General features: G+C 40.8%; 1 protein-coding gene across 3 annotated transcripts in view; it reads right to left on the reverse strand.

The window, feature by feature from the left end:
* BABAM2 (BRISC and BRCA1 A complex member 2) overlaps nt 1–16147 on the reverse strand; it is a 444468-nt gene that overhangs the window by 21781 nt on the left and 406540 nt on the right. The gene's annotated exons all lie outside the window — the stretch shown is intronic.

A 16147-nucleotide genomic window follows, 5' to 3' on the forward strand; every position in this document is an offset into this window, starting at 1 on the left:
GCCTCTGTTCCCTCTGGCAGGAGTGTCCTCCCTCCACCTCTGCACATCAGTTCCTACCCACCCTCCAGCGTCAGCCACCTCAATCTCAGGAAACAGACATCATCGCCTCTCCTCGGGACTCCGACTGCATTTCACCTGCATGTTGCACATGCTGCTGCCTGATGAGTTATTTATGTAGAATTTTCATCTCACCTCTGGTCCAGTGAAGGCAGACTGTGTCCCACGCATCACTTAACATGGTGCCTGATACCTACTTTGAATTCAATAAATATTTGCTGAATGAATGAATAAAAGAATGGGAAAAATGCTGGTGATCTGGGCAGGACCTAATCAAAATGACTGCCACTACAAATCCACACTGGGGCTCGCCAAACCTGAGCGTCGACCGAGGCAGAGCACCCAGAGACTCTGCAGTTCCAGACAGACAGCTGAGCTCAGTCGCCTGGCAATTTTGGGATAACTCAGGCAATCAGTCTGAGGAAGAGTGGCAGGGCATTATAAGAGCAGAATGCCAGTCTAAAAGTTGGGAAACCCAAGGTATATCCTCAGTTCCTACACTAAGTTACACTGTGACCTTGGACAAGTCACTTCACTTTGTGGGGCCTCAGCTTCATCATCTGTAAAATAGGTGTAACAACGGGCAGTACCTGTCTCATAGGGTTGTTACAAGAATCACAGGAATTAAAATATATAAAGCATTTACAGCTGTGCTGGTGCAGTGAAAGCCCTCAATGCATATTTATTATTATTATTGTCTATAAGATGATCAGGAGAGACTGGTTGATCCATTATCACTTATTCTCAGAAAGAAACAACATAGTCTTGCCTTTACATATACGTTCCCATAAATTTCACTTTTTTGGGAGACTGAAATAATGACAGTTTAAAGATTATCCGATCCCCAAAATGATCAATAATGGAAAATCTTGGTCTTCTAAATTTGATTTTTAGAAGAGCTACAGAGCTTCCCACTTTGCAATTCTGACTTGTACTCCGTGTACTGAGTAGTTCATGCCATGGATGCCCTGTCATGGGAACAGAATCTCAACCAGTGATGGACGGTTCCAAACATCAATCAGCGGGCTTTGTAGTTGGGACTCTTCACAACAGGTGGATGAGTTTTAGCACCTGGAGGGCAGCAACCCTGTGTGTGTGTGTGTGTTGTGGTCCCCAGTGCTTTGCACATACTCTGTATATACAGTTGACCCTTGAACTACATGGGTTTGAACTGCGCGGGTCCACTTAACCACGGATATTTTTCAATTGTAAATACTACAGTGCTACACAGTCCATGACTGGTTGAATCCGCGGATGTGGAGAAACTCTGGATACAGAGGGTTGACTGTATGTTACATGTGGATTAACCCTCGCATTGTTTGAGGGTCAACTATAGTGTATATAGCTCTTAAATGTTTGCTGAATGAATTACTAGCAATAACTTCACTGCAGAAGCCATTGTTACACTTGATTCTTATAATCACGGCTGCTTTAAAGCCTGTTCTCCCCATGGCCATGGCACTTCTACCTGGCAACTCAGCCCTGACCATCCAGGGCACTTTTTCTCCTCAGAAGTGACTCTGGATAAGGACTACCCTAGATCACTCCAGCCTCACTTCTGCTTTCTTGGCTTCCATTTTCCATTAGGCATGACTAAGTGCCAGAAGTTCTGTCTGGGAAGACAGGAGTCACTGGAATTTTTTGTCCTCTTCTTGATGTGCAGCCTTCCGGCTGGTTTGGAGGCAGCTGTGAAGCAGTGTCTTTCCTTTGGCCTGCTCCATTATCATACACCTCTTCTTCTTTTGCCCATTGATTATAGTAATAAGTTCAGCCACAGGAATGTTCACTTTCCCTTAAAGGTACTCAGTGTCAGGTCTCCATATTCTTAGGAGAGCTATTTCTGCTCAAGAATACCTTGGGCTTTCCCCGTGGCCACAGTGTCCCTCAGCCTGCTGGGTGAGCCACTAGGAAGAAGGTTCGATGCCCGGCCGCCCCAAGGGAAGGTGGTGGGTACGTGGATGCAGGCGTGCTGCCCTCCAGCCCTGGACTCCACGTGCTCTCCTGTGAGCAAGGGAGCAGGAAACAGGCAGAGTAAAGGGGAGAGGTCAGAGGCGGCTTGGGCCGGCCCTGGACCAGTGATTGGGTAAAAGGGTTCTAATCTTTGTACTGCATGGCCTTGAACAAGTTCTTCCAGGAAATGAAAATGATGAAGTGAATGTCAAGTCTATGCCAATCACTGTGCTGAGGGTTTCAAATATACCAATCACTCCATTTAATTTCCACCACAATGGTTAATGCTGACCATACTCAATTCTGGTGGCACTAGATGATGCTTAAGGTTCCTTCCATGTTCCACGTCCTGAGACTGGCCCCTACTGTCACGCTTACCTTTCTAAATGCATCCCTGCTTGGTCACCCAACCTAGCTCTGCTATTGGCTGTGGATTTTGGAGGTCACTGGCATAGTGGTTACTACCCTAATATCTGCTCCCTGTTTTTGCTCACCTCTATAAAGCTGTGAGTTTAACAAGTCATGAATCTAGTTCATTTTCACAGGGGGCCCCTGTGCTGAAGGATCTGACCACAGACAAGACAGAATCCCATTTCTGCAGAAGCAAGGCCTCTGCTTGTCACTAATGATGTGCACAGATTGGATGGTCATTCTTTGATGCTTCCCCTATTTCTAGAATGCATGCCTTAATGAGAAATGATAGAACCATGCGGCTTGGCCCTCCTGCCTTGGCTGGACTCCACATCATAAGCCCTGAGCAGCCCCGGCGGCACCTGTCAGAAACCAACACGCACATCTGAACAGTCAAGCCTAATTCCCGAGAAGCTGTTTTAACTTGACATCTGAAAAAGTATTACATCTAGAAGTATTTTACTGGGTGTGTGTGTTCAGGGCATATGTGTGCACGTCCCACAGCTGAAGTGTTCTATAAATATTAGATACGGGTTGTACAAAAAGGCATCACGTACGGAGTGTACTTAATTCCATTTAGCAATGTTTTCAATTTGTGTCTGACCTCTGGCAACAGAGATGGAATTTTGTCAACACGAATTAAAAAGTATGCTAAACTACCTTAAACACAATTTTCACTTAAAATCCCAGAAATATGTTAGAGCTTTGTGATCATCAGCTACCAGCCCAGTACTTTCAGATGAGGGTACTGAGGCCCCGAAAGGTGAAGTGTCTTTTCCAAGTTCACACAGGAAATTAATAATGGTGTCCAAATGAGACCCAGGTCTCCTAACTCCCAGGCTGTTATTCTTTGCATTTTCTTTACTTACTGTACGTTTTTCCTTCCAACCGTTCAAAGGCGACTCCGATTCCATGAATAAGCGTGTGTTTCTACTTTGGTATACTATAAAAATCCAAAACCAACTCCCCTATTCCTTCCTTTCTGACTTTATAGGACATCTGTCTATTTTTCCAAGAAAATGTAGGGTTGTAACTCACAAACGAGGAAGTAGGTGTACTTGGCTATCATGAACGTTTTCCCATCCTGGGAGGGATAATCAGAACCCAAGCCTGAGCTGATCAGGAGCTCTCACAACAGCACGACTAAGCGAGTTCCCCCGACTAAGATGCGCTCATCTCCCAGTTACTCTTCTGTGTGCAGCTCCTTCCGGCTTGGATGACTGCGACCAGACAGTAAAGCCTCACCCTGTTTCCCACTGAGAAAGCAGCACGGACAGGGGGTTCAGTCCTGAAAACAGCCCTCAGAGCGGCCAAAGAGTGGAATCAAAGGAAGCCAGGAACCCAGATGGAGGGCCTGGGAGAGATGGCCTGAGAGGTCCTGTGGAAGGAGCGGGGAGGCTGCGTGGGGCTGCGAACGCTCCGCGCCTGGTACAGCCTGGTCTGCACAGGCTGCAAGTGTGGTGAGCGGCCCACTCCAGGATGAGGGCTGTATCAGCAGTAATTGATGGCTGGGCTTTTTAATGGAGCTTATCATTTCACAGCAACAGATGTCAGGTTCTAACAAATAACGTGTTCTCTCTGACCTACGCAGTTTGGAGAGGATGCCTGCATGTCAGGCAGATCTGGACTCCTCCCCGTCTCTGTCGCCCTCTCTTCTGAAAGAAAAAACAAACCAAATCCCTTGAAGATACTTTTCAAAATGATTCTCTGTGAGAGTTCAAAGATCCAAGAATTTCATGGTATTTATTTGCTTTATTTTTCTCCTCACAACTTCTCTCTCTCTAAACCCTAGGAGGGATGGGTCAGCTTGTGAACACGGGAACCCAGGGTGCGTGGGGGAGAGGAAGGTTTGGCGCCCTTAGCCTTCCCCAGTTCCTCGGGAGGCACCATCACTGGTTCCTCTCCTGTCTTCTACGGGTGCTCTCATCCCCCAAGCGAGGCTGGCCTGGGCCTGGAAAATTCCCTCTTCTCTCTTGAGGGGAGTTCAGCTGAGATGAGGTTGGGAGTTTTTAAAGGGAACTATTCCTAGGAAACTCAAGGCAAAAAAAAAAGAAAACCCATGAATCATAGCAGCAGCCGGGCTTGCAGGCTCTGCCACTGAGGTCTGAGCCGCGATGCGCCCCCTGTGGCCGAGCTTTCTGGGAGCCCCAGCCTGGTTGCTCTGCCTAGCTCGGGGCTCCCCCTTCCATTCCCAGGACGCTTCCTGCCCAGAATGGCTCAGTTCTGCAGCTGTGAGGGTGAGCAGTCACAGTGGCCACAAGTCTTACCTTCCTGGTCAACCCCTACCCCCGGGGGGCCAGATGGGAGTTCCAAAAATACAGATATAAAGGGGAGGGATGCGGGGGGCGGTTAGTGGTCCTGGGAGAGGGAGGGCTGCAAAGTCCCCGTCAGGGTTTTCCCTAACACAGAGCGATGACTGGATACCTGGGCCCCAAAGCTGGTTCAGTCAGGGTTCCCTCTGGCCAGCTTACCAAGCACAGGGACTGCAGAGAGAGGCCTGATGCCACAATTAAATCTTAACCAGAAGATGTGAGTAGGCTCACATTATAACCACTTATGCTTCAAGATCACCCCTCCCCCCACCAGCCCTACCCTGGTCTCTAAAGAATTCTCAGGCCTCAGGGCTCCTGCAACCGTACTGTGAAGTGCCCTCTTAGGACTGGGATTTCCACGCTGTGCTCCATGGCCTCCCAGAGGGGCCCCGGAGGCCACAGTAAGGGATAGGGATGAGGAGCACATCAGGTGACCCCCTTCTCTTGAGGAGAGAAGATCTATTTTTATCTGTTTTACTTAGAGGGCTAACGCTTAAGACTGGATTGAAGCATTTAGCAGCTAATGAGAAGTTTGAAGGAAACAGTGTCTTTGGGAATACTAAGGTATTAACGATGAAAAATAATTGAAATAGCCCAGAATGTACAATTTTAAAAAATGATTGAAAGAGAAAGTTATTCTGCGAAGACAACAGAATGACAAATAATAGAAGTATGCATGGTGAAGAGCCACATATGGGAAATTAGGGATTGCTTTGGGAGTATCTAGATAAGTTTCTAAATAAGAAAATTACATCTCTTTCTGACATGGAGTCAAGAGGGGAAACAACAAAATGTTTTAGAAGGTTCATGATGAATTGCCCCCATGTGTTGACCGAGAAGCTATTTTTTGAAATATTCCATTTATATAATGGATTTAATGTGTGACAAGCCATTGCAGTAGGTAGTTTTAGGGTTCAATGCTGTTCTGAGAACGTACTCAGGCCTCTAGGATCAACCTAATGCTTTATACAATGAAACTCAGGGAAAACTCACTCCACCTATTCATAGATTTATCAAACTAGAAAGGATTATAAAAAATTGTCTGATTCATTTACTTAGACAGAGCTAAAGCTGTGTATAAGATACCAAGGTAGGTAAATAGCGGGTTCAGTTTTTTTTTTAAGTGATAGTTGGTTTTATGTAGATTATACAATTGAAGCATGGAGTTTTTCCACTTTTCAAACTGGCTGTACTGGCACCAAGAAGACACAACCATAGGGGACAGCAGCCATGGATGGAGCAGCCTAGAACTTAAGAATCTCTGGCCAAGTCACTGAGGTTTGAGGGACTGTTTACTCGGTTGCATGTGTAGCTAGCAATGCTGACTCCGCTATCTTTTAATTAAAAATCTCTGTTTTTCCTCCAGGTATGATGATGCTGAATTCTAACATTTACTGAATGCTTATGACATGCCAGATCCTATGCTGGACAATTCACCTACATTACCCTGTGTAGTAGGCAGAATTCTAAGATAGCTCCTAAGATTCCTCATCCCCTGGCATGCACTCCCTGTATAATCCCCAGGACTGTGAAAATGATGAATTTCATTCCTGTAAGTGGGTTATGTTACATGGAACCGATGGATGACTCTAAGGAAGGGAGATTAACTGGTAGGCCTGACCTAATCAAATGAACCCTTTAAACCAGAGACTAGATGTCAGTGACACAGAGGTCAGAAATTGGAAACATGAGTGTTTGATGTACTACTGCAAGCTTGATGATGGAGGGGTCCATGTGGCAGGGAATGGCCTCTACCTGACAGCCAGCAAGGAAGCAGGGACCTCAGTCTTACAGCCACAAGGATCTGAACTCTGCCAACAACCTGAATGAGCTTGGAAGAGGCCCTGGGCCTCAGATGTGGTAACGGCCCCAGCCAACACTTTGATTTTAGTCTTTTGGGACCCTAAACAGAGAAGCCAGGAAAGTTGTGTTGGATCCACAGAGAGTGTGAGATAATAATTTGTGCTGTTTTAAGATATAAAATTTGTGGAATCAACAATAGAAAATCATCACACACCCCATTTGATATTCTAAACTAGCTTCACTATTTTATAGATAAGGAGACAGACTATGAATTTGCCTAAAGTCACACAGCTAGTGATAGCAGAGACAGATTTAAACCCAACTCTCTCTTGACTTTAGGGTCAGTGCTCTTAACTGCCACATGCATTTCCTCTCTGTATTTATGTTACTCAAATGCCAGGCCTCTGAGGAGGGAGGCTCAGACAAGTGGTAAAGAGAATGGGAAACTTTATCTATCTGCCTGGGTGTGGATGTGCAGAAAGCCAGAATAAAATGGAGCATAATTTTTCTTTCTTTTCTAAAATTCTTTAGAAGTCAACTGACTATTAAAAGCCAAAGTAATAACAATGTATTGTGGGATTCATAATATATGAAGAAGTGAAACATCTGAATATAATAGCACAAGAGAATTACATTGTTTTAGGTTTCTACATTATACTTGAACTGTTGTAATATTAATTCATGGTAGACTGAGATAAATTAAGAATATATTTTAGTGTGTTAATAACTAAAATATGATACAGAGAGCTATAACTAAAAGACCAATAGAAGAGAGAATAGTATACTAAAAAATACTCAAATAAATCAAATGGAAGATTTGGAAGGGAAGAACAAAGGGATAAAGAACAGGGGAAATTAAACAACAAATAGTAAGAAGACAGACTTATACCCAACCAGCTCATTAATTATATGAAATGTAAATGAATGAAATACTCCAATTAAAAGGCAGAGATTATCAGACTAGATTTAAAAAACCAAGTTACAAAAGGTTTCCTTGACATATAAAGACACACATAGGATGAAAGCAAAAGGATGAAAAAAGATATACCAAGCAAAAAATAGGCACAAGAAAGCAGGAATAAAGACGCAGATGTCGAGAATGGACTTGAGGACACGGGGAGGGGGAAGGGTAAGCTGGGACAAAGTGACAGAGTGACATGGACTTATATATACTACCAAAATAGATAGCTAGTGGGAAGCAGCCGCATAGCACAGGGAGATCAGATCGGTGCTTTGTGACCACCTAGAGGGGTGGGGTAGGGAGGGTGGGCGGGAGACGCAAGAGGGAGGAGATATGGGGTATATGTATATGTATAGTTGATTCACTTTGTTGTAAAGCAGAAACTAACACACTATTGCAAAGCAATTATACTCCAATAAAGATGTTAAAAAATTAAAATTAAAAATTAAAAAAGAAAAAGAAAGCTGGTGTAACTATATTAATATCAGAAAAAGCAGAATTCAAGTGAAGTAGTATTATCAGAAATAGCAAGAATCATTTCATAATGATAGAATGGCCAATTTATCAAGAAGACATAACAATTCCAAATATGTATGTACTTAAATAACAAAACTTTAAAATGCAAAAAGCAAAAAATGACAGAACTAAAAGGAGAAATAGACAAATCCAAAGACATAGGTGGAAATTTTACCACCTCCTTTCAGTAACTGTTATAATAATAAACACAAAAAATAATAGTAAGGATATAGAAGATTTGAATAACACTAACAAGTAATTTGACTTAATATGTATATAGAACACTATACCTCAGAACTGCAGGACACACATTCTTTTCAAGTTCACATGAACTATTTATCAAGATAGACTACATGTTGGGCCATAAAACAAGTCTCAACAAATTTCAAAGGATTAAAATCATACAGATTATAATCTCTGACCAAAACAGAAATTAAACATCAGTAACAATAAAACATCCAGAAAAATCCCCAAACACTTGAAATTCAAGCAGAACGATTATAAATAACTCATGGTTCAAAAAGAAATCACAAAGGAAATTAAAAATTTTTTCTAACAAAATGATAATGGAAAAGACATACAGATGGCCAAGAAGCACAAGAAAAGCTGCTCAACATCACTAATTATTAGAGAAATGCAAATCAAAACTACAATGAGGTATCACCTCACACCAGTTAGAATGGGCATCATCAGAAAATCTACAAACAACAAATGCTGGAGAGGGTGTGGAGAAAAGGGAACCCTCTTGCACTGTTGGTGGGAATGTAAATTAATACAGCTAATCTGGAGAACAGTACGGAGGTTCCTTAAAAATCTAAAAATAGAATTACCATATGATCCAGCAATCCCACTACTGGGTGTATACCCAGAGAAAACCATAATTCAAAAAGACACATGCACCCCAATGTTCACTGCAGCACTATTTACAATAGCCAGGTCATGGAAGCAACCTAAATGCCCATCGACGGACGAATGGATAAAGAAGTTGTGGTACATATATAAAATGGAATATTACTCAGCCATAAAAAGGAACGAAATTGGGTCATTTGCTGAGACGTGGATGGATCTAGAGACTGTCATACAGAGTGAAGTAAGTCAGAAAGAGAAAAACAAATATCGTATATTAACACATATATGTGGAACCTAGAAAAATGGTACAGATGAACTGATTTGCAGGGCAGAAATAGAGACACAGATGCAGAGAACAAACGTATGGACACCAAGGGGGGAAAGCGGCAGGGGGTGGTGGTGGTGGTGGTGGGATGAATTGGGAGATTGGGATTGACACGTATATACTGATGTGTATAAAATGGATGGCTAATAAGAACCTGCTGTATAAAAACAAAAAAGAAAAAACAACATATCAAATTTTGCGGGATACAACTAAAGCAAACTTCAGAGAGAAATTTATACCTTTAAAGGCTTATATTAAAAAAGAAGAAAGGATTAAAATCAATGATCTAAGCTTCTATTTTGAAAAAATTGAAAAAGAAGAGGAAATTAAACTGAAAATAATTTGAGGAAATAATAAAGATAAAAGCATAGATTAATAAAATGGAAAACAAACCATGGATAAAATCAACAAAGTAAAAGCTTGTTTCTTTGAGAAGATTAGAAAAATTGATAAACCCGTAGGTAGACTGTTTTAAAAAAAAAGGGAGAGGAAAAAGATACAAATTTTCACTGTAAGGAATAAAAGAAGTTATATCACTATAGCCCCCATAGATATTAAAAGGAAAATAAGACAATACTATAAACAATTCTATGCCAATCTATTCAACAACTTAAATATGATGGATAAATTTCTTAAAAAAAACCCACAATTTGCTACAACTAACACAAGAAAAAATTTTAAAAATCTGAATATCACTATATTTAGTATAGACACTGAATTTTTTTCCCCACAAATAAACTCTACCAAACATTTAGAAAAAAATAATGCCAAACCTACATAAACTCTTTCAGAAAACAGATAAGGAAGGAAAACTTGCCAATTCATTTTATGAAGCCAGTGTAGTGCTATTATCAAAGTCTAACAAGGACAACACAAGAAAGGAAATTTCAGACTACTATCATCCATGAACACAGATGTAAAACTCTTAACATAATTTTAGCAAATCAAATATAATAATATAAAAAAGGATAAAATATCATGACTCAGAAGGGTTTATTTATCCCTGGAATGCAAGGTTGGTCTAACAGTCAAAACCTAATTAATGTAATTCACCACTTTAATAGAAAAAGAAAAGCCACAGGATCATGTCAATAGAGGCAGAAAAAGCATTCTACAGAATTCAACACTCACTCATGATAAAAACTCTTAGCAAAGTAGGAATATAAGGGAATTTCTTCAATCTGCTAAAGACATCTATGTAAAACCTACTGCTAACATGAATTTTAATGTGGAAATATAAGGCCAGATGTCTGCTCACATCACTTGTGTACAACACTGGACTAGAGGTCCCAGTCAGTGCAAGTAGGTTAAAAAAAAAAAAAAAAAAAAAAGAAAGAAACTAAAAAATGTAAAGATTTAAACACTAGAAAGAAGTAAAGCTGTTAACAGATGATATGACTATTTATGTAAAAAATTCTAAGAAATCTACAAAAAAGCTACTAGAACTTAGTAGGATTGTAAATTCAGCAATGTCACAGTACACAAGGTCAATATAGAAAAATCATTTCTATTTCTATATACTAGCAACAACTGGAAAATAAAATCTGAAAAGCTATCATTCACAATAAAAGCAAAAACATTAAAAAATATCCAAGACTTCTACACTGAAATCTTAAGACATTTCTGAGGTAAATTATAGAAGATCTAAATAAAACCATGTTTACTGATAGGAAGAATTCGGTATTGTTAAAATGTCGATTCTTCCCTTGTTGACCTACAGATTCAATGCCATCCCAATCAAAATTTCAGCAGGCTTTTCTTTTGCAGGTTGGGGTTGGAAGTGGCAAACTGATTCTAAAACGTATACAGAAAAAAAAAGGAACTAGGACAGCCAAAACAATCTTTAAAAAGAATAAAGTTGGAGAATTTACATTTCCTGATTTTAAGAAACATTGGTATTGGTATATAAACAGAAAAACAGATAGATGAAATAGAATATCCAGAAATAGACCCACTCATGTATGGTCTATTTATTTTGACAAAGGCATGAAGGTAATTCAACGGGGAAAGAAAGGTTTTTTCAACAAATGTTGCTTAAATACCTGGAGATATATAAACAAAAAAATTAACTTTAGCCTCTACCTCATACCATACCCCCAAATTAATTTGAGATGGATCATAGACTTAAATGTCAAACCAAAACCAAAGCTTCTAGAGAAAGACATAGGAGAATCTCTTCATCACCCTGTGGAAGGTAAATAATTATGAGGATACAAAAATATTAACATAAAAATAAAACACTGATAGGGCTTCCCTGGTGGCGCAGTGGTTAAGAATCTGCCTGCCAATGCAGGGGACACGGGTTCAAGCCCTGGCCTGGGAAGATCCCACATGCAGCGGAGCAACTAAGCCCGTGCACCACAACTACTGAGCCTGCTCTCCAGAGCCAGCGAGCCACAACTCCTGAAGCCTGGGCGCCTAGAGCCCGTGCTCTGCAACAAGAGAAGCCACCGCAATGAGAAGCCCACGCACCGCAATGAAGAGTAGCCCCCACTCACCACAACTACAGAAAGCCCACACGCAGCAACAAAGACCCAATGCAGCCAAAAATAAATAAATAAAATAAATTAATTAAAAAAAAAACCTAAAACACTGATAAAATAGATTTCATTAAAAATAAAAAATTTCTGCTCATCAAAAGATACTGTTAAGAAAATGAAAAGGCAAGCCATAGATTAGGAGAAAATATCTCTAATACATATTTCTGACAAATATATAAAGAACTTTTAAAACTCAATAATAAATAGACCAACAACCTGATTAAAAATAGGCAAAATTTGAACAGACCCTTCACAAAAGAAGACATACCAATAAGCACATGAAAATATGCTCATCATTACTCATCAGGAAATCAAAATTAAAAACACAATGCGATATCACTTCATCCCCTACAGAATAGCTAAAATTAAAAAGACTGATAATACCAAGTGTTGGAGGAGAGGATACGGAACAACTGGAACCCAGCATATTGCCGGTGGGAGTATAAACTGGTACGACTTCGAAAAAGGTTGTCAGTTTCTTATATAGTTAATCATACACATACTCCCAGGTATCTACCCACAAAATTGAAAACATATGTCTATTAAAAAGCTTATATAAGAAAGTTCATACCAGCTCTATTCATAAAAATCCCCAAATTGGAAACAACCTAAATATAATATGCAGATGAATGGATTAGTACATTATAGTATATTCATATAATGAAATATTGCTCAGCAGTAAAAAAAGGAATGCCATAACAGATAACTCTAAAATAATTATGTTGAATACAAAAGACACAAAAGAGTACAATCTGTATTATTCCATTTATAAGAAGTATCTAGAAGAGGAAAAGCTAAGACATGGTGATAGAAATCAGACAGCGTTGTCTTGGGGGTGAGGAGACTAATTGGAAAGGGGTAGAAGGTAACTTTGTCAAAACTCCATCAAAAGATACACTTAGGGACCTCCCTGGTGGTCCAGTGGGTAAGACTCTGCATTCCCAATGCAGGGGCCCGAGTTCGATTCCTGGTTGGGGAACTAAATCCCACATGCATGCTGCAACTAAGAGTCTGCATACTGCAACTGTGAGCCCACCTGCTGCAACTAAAAAACAAAGATCCCGCATGCTGCAACTAAGACCCAGTGCAGCCAACAATAAATAAATATTTTTTTTAAAAAAAGATACACTTAAATCTGTCCACTTCATTGTATGTAAATTATAAGTGTATGTAAATTACATGACAATAAATATCTTTAAAAGATATATGCAAAACCCTTGCCTTCAAAGGACTCACAGGTCGATTAAGGAAATGAGATATATACAAAGATGTGAAAAAAATCAAAGAATAATACAAAAGAGATTTCAAAGCAGTATATGACCAACAGTCAACCAACACTGGAAAGAGGGGAAAGAGCTGCCTGCAAGTTAGCATGGATGGGAAAACCATAAGGAAGAATGTGGAAGGAAGGGTAGACCTGCAGGAGCAGAAAGACAGCAGGAGGAAAGCAGTGGGCACAGGCATCGTGGGACAAAGCAGAAGCTAAACCCAAGGGTCTTTCACATGTCCACCCACTGACTGACCCTTCATATCAAGCCCATCAGCAGGGAGGAGTACAGTCTTGTTTTACACGATGAAGTTCGGGAAGGTTAATAGCCCTGCCCAAGGCCACAGAGCTTACAGATTAGAACTTGTGATAGGAACTGGGGCACACATGACCCTGAAGCCTGTGCTCACCCAGCAGAGGGTAATTCACTTGTGAGGACAGAATTTGCTGAACAGCCACGAGCAAGAAGTACATGTCACAGGAAGAGCCCTGGCCAGAAAGTGTCCTTTCTGAATTCACATGCTTAGAATTTTGCTCTGCAGGAGGGAATAAACAGCTGACTCCACTCAAAGGGCTCTAGCGCTGTTCATAAACCGTGAGAGTGTTTATGTCCTGGGCAGAGCTCTCCAAGTGAATTATAGCCTTTTACGCACTGTGTACATACAATATTTTCAGCAGGGGGTGTAAGGAATGCTGCAGCTGACCTTTCTCTCTTTCTGTCCTGTCTCTCCACCTTCTCCACCAAACTCTGGTCTGTACTGCAGGACAGTTCTCTGGTTGTGCTTATCCATTACCTGGCCTTCTGACACAGCTCAGGGAAGTTACTCAGGTCAATTAAAGACGGAGCTTTTAAACTATTTCTTCTTCCTAGCATGAGCTGCTGGCTTTCTCTTTTATTACATTTAAAATGGATTCATCTTCACTACAGTAGAAAGCAGACTTTTTTAACATTACTTCGGATGTTTTCTTTAGGCTGGTAAAGTAAAGCAAATGTCTCTTGCAACTCTGAACCAATCTGTTAAGATAAACAGGCTTCACTTACGATATTCCTATACTGAAATCATAGCCTTGTGGTCTGCAACTCCTTAAAGACTCAATTCATACATTCTAAAATGTCTACTTAAGAAGCGCGCGTGTGCGTATACGGACACACGGACGGACACACACACACACACACACACACACTGAGATAGCTTTGCCATGGAAACCACAAAAACACATCTGGTTCAGACTCCACAGCACATACCACAAATAACAGCCCATCTTCTAAGGGCAGATCCTATGTATACACAGGGAAAGCCCGGAGAATTAAACAACTGCAATCCCTCAAATGTAAAACTTACATCATAATCCCCCTTTTCAAGTTTATTTCAAGATAAGTCAGTCTTACTCATTGTTATTAGTTACATTTGCATATGTTTGTTTTTTTTCCTTAAATAGAATTTCAGACTTGGGCATCACAGACAAAGAGGCATACAGGGAGGAAGGGCACACTAAAGGTTCAGGTAAACAACAGCTCTGGATTCCACATGTGAATCTGGGGAGGTCTGGATTTCTAGAGAAAGTTACCCTGTCATTATTTAAAAGAGCCCCAACCCTGCTATGAGTGAAGGTCTTGTACTACAGAACATATAGATGCCAGTGGGTACCTGGGGATGGAAATAGGACCCAGGGAGGGGAAGGAAAGAGCAAGAAGTCTTACCAGTCAAGGAGCATTCTAGGTCTGGAAGGCCAGGTTTACTAGTAGGTACTTTAAAACCGTCACACGTTTGATATGACAAAGGCTTTGATCTCTCCTGTTGGGCTATAAATTCCATGAAGACATGGACAATTTCTAATTTATTTATCATTGTATCCCCAGCGAGGGGCACATTGCCTGGATCATGGTAGATGCTCAGTAAATACTGGATGAGCAATAAAGAGGATGCTGAATTGATATTCTTCATTTCTGTGATTCTTTGGATCTGAGCATCCTTCAGCTGGGATCACAGGTGTGAGCATATGGCTGTACGGAGTGATAAAGTAATAACCACCTGCCACTCTTATGATTTACTTTTGGAAGCTATGGTGTTGATCCACTGTTGCGTCAATCTAGGAAGGCCATGGTTCATGAAGACTGGTGTTCCAGATACTAAAGTCTTACCTGTAAAAAACTCTCTGCATTTACATTTACATATTCCATATGACTGGTGAAAGCTTTCTACAGAGAGATTCATGTGCAATAGTAGTATCTCTAAATTCCCAGCTCCAGCTAACTTCAACCTTTATCAAATTCCCAACTTACTTCCATAAGGATTTTAACAGTCCTAAGCTATTTGTGTAGCCATTTATTCAATCAAAGAAGACATAGGCCCTACTTTGGGTAATGGCTGCAGAGATGCAATGGGATATATAATTCACTCTGTTCCTTCAAAGACATTATAGGTCCATATGAAAAACTAGGTACTGGATCCCTGTGTTGACTACTAGGCAAAAATTCTATTTGTTTACTGTCAGCTGAAGTTTTCCTTTAAAAAAAAAAATGAAAGTAGATGCCAATATTTTCTTCATCGACACCAGTTATTCCCTAACTCCAATTTCTACCTAGTACTTATTCTCTAATCTAAATAGAAAGGTAGAGGGACCTCCCCGGTGGTCCATTGGTAAAGAATCCGCCTTACAATGCAGGGGACGCGGGTTGGATCCCTGGTCGGGGAGCTAAGATCCCACATGCCGCGGGGCAGCTAAACTCGTGTGCCACAACTACCGAACTCGCGCTTCTCAACTAGAGAGCCTGCGTGCCGCAAACTACAGAGCCCAAGCGCTCTGGAACCTGCTTGCCACAGCTACAGAGGCCACATGCCCTGGAGCCTGCATGCCACAACTAGAGAAGAGAAAACCCTAGCGCCACAACTCTAGAGAAGCCCCCGCACCGCAACGAAGAGCCTGTGTGCCGCAACTAAGACCCAATGCAGCCAAAAATAAATAAATCTTAAAAAAGAAATAAAATAAATAGAAAGGTAGATTTCAGAAAAATCATATAACCCATTTAAAAAGAAAAAAAGGCAATCTTACCTGATGAGGCTAGATGAGGAGTTGGCTAGCTTTTTCTATAAAGGGCCAAATAACAAGTATTTTTTGCTTTCCAGGCCATATGTGGTCTGTTTCTACTACTCA

This window comes from Balaenoptera ricei, chromosome 13, assembly GCF_028023285.1.
Source record: "Balaenoptera ricei isolate mBalRic1 chromosome 13, mBalRic1.hap2, whole genome shotgun sequence".
Taxonomy (NCBI): domain Eukaryota; kingdom Metazoa; phylum Chordata; class Mammalia; order Artiodactyla; family Balaenopteridae; genus Balaenoptera; species Balaenoptera ricei.